Source organism: Ascaphus truei, chromosome 4, assembly GCF_040206685.1.
Source record: "Ascaphus truei isolate aAscTru1 chromosome 4, aAscTru1.hap1, whole genome shotgun sequence".
Lineage (NCBI taxonomy): Eukaryota > Metazoa > Chordata > Amphibia > Anura > Ascaphidae > Ascaphus > Ascaphus truei.
Window position 1 is genome coordinate 250,971,465 of NC_134486.1, and position 1,777 is coordinate 250,973,241.

The following is a 1,777-nucleotide window of genomic DNA, read 5'->3' on the forward strand; positions in this document are numbered from 1 at the left end:
CCAGTGTGTGTGTGTACCAGTGTGTGTGTGTGTGTAGCAGTGTGCGTGTGTGTGTGTGTAGCAGTGTGTGTGTGTGTGTGTACCAGTGTGTGTGTGTGTGTACCAGTGTGTGTGTGTGTACCAGTGTGTGTGTGTGTGTGTGTACCAGTGTGTGTGTGTGTACCAGTGTGTGTGTGTGTACCAGTGTGTGTGTGTACCAGTGTGTGTGTGTGTGTGTGTGTGTGTGTGTGTACCAGTGTGTGTGTACCTGTGTGTGTGTGTGTGTGTACCAGTGTGTGTGTGTACCAGTGTGTGTGTGTGTGTGTGTGTACCAGTGTGTGTGTGTGTACCAGTGTGTGTGTGTGTGTGTGTGTGTGTGTGTGTGTGTGTGTGTGTGTACCAGTGTGTGTGTGTGTGTGTGTGTACCAGTGTGTGTGTGTGTGTTCCATTCGGGAGATGGGCACGGGGGCGGGCAGTGGTGGCTGCGCGGTGTTCCCCCATTCTGCCCCGGGAACCCATGGCTGCCCACCGGGGGAGGGGGGGCGGCAGTTTACCTTTGCGTCCCGGCGCTCCTATCCACCCCTCCCCCCTTGGTGCGGGAGATGGGCGCGGGGGTGGGTGCAGGGGGAGGCGGAGAGCCACCTGCTCGTGGCTGCCTCTGTCTGTACTCCAGTGTGTGTGTGTACCAGTGTGTGTACCAGTGTCTGTGTGTGTACCAGTGTCTGTGTGTGTACCAGTGTGTGTGTGTGTACCAGTGTGTGTGTGTGTGTGTGTACCAGTGTGGGTGTGTGTGTGTGTACCAGTGTGTGTGTGTGTGTGTGTACCAGTGTGTGTGTGTGTGTGTGTTTACCAGTGTGTGTGTGTGTGTGTGTGTGTGTGTACCAGAGTGTGTGTGTGTACCAGTGTGTGTGTGTGTACCAGTGTGTGTGTGTGTGTGTACCAGTGTCTGTGTGTGTGTGTACCAGTGTGTGTGTACCAGTGTGTGTGTGTGTGTGTGTACCAGTGTGTGTGTGTACCAGTGTGTGTGTGTGTACCAGTGTGTGTGTGTACCAGTGTGTGTGTGTACCAGTGTGTGTGTGTGTGTGTGTGTGTGTGTACCAGTGTGTGTGTACCTGTGTGTGTGTGTGTGTGTGTACCAGTGTGTGTGTGTACCAGTGTGTGTGTGTGTGTGTGTACCAGTGTGTGTGTGTGTACCAGTGTGTGTGTGTGTGTGTGTGTGTGTGTGTGTGTGTGTGTGTGTGTGTACCAGTGTGTGTGTGTGTGTGTGTGTACCAGTGTGTGTGTGTGTGTTCCATTCGGGAGATGGGCACGGGGGCGGGCAGTGGTGGCTGCGCGGTGTTCCCCCATTCTGCCCCGGGAACCCATGGCTGCCCACCGGGGGAGGGGGGGCGGCAGTTTACCTTTGCGTCCCGGCGCTCCTATCCACCCCTCCCCCCTTGGTGCGGGAGATGGGCGCGGGGGTGGGTGCAGGGGGAGGCGGAGAGCCACCTGCTCGTGGCTGCCTCTGTCTGTACTCCAGTGTGTGTGTGTACCAGTGTGTGTACCAGTGTCTGTGTGTGTACCAGTGTCTGTGTGTGTACCAGTGTGTGTGTGTGTACCAGTGTGTGTGTGTGTGTGTACCAGTGTGGGTGTGTGTGTGTGTACCAGTGTGTGTGTGTGTGTGTGTACCAGTGTGTGTGTGTGTGTGTGTTTACCAGTGTGTGTGTGTGTGTGTGTGTGTGTACCAGAGTGTGTGTGTGTACCAGTGTGTGTGTGTGTACCAGTGTGTGTGTGTGTGTGTACCAGTGTCTGTGTGTGT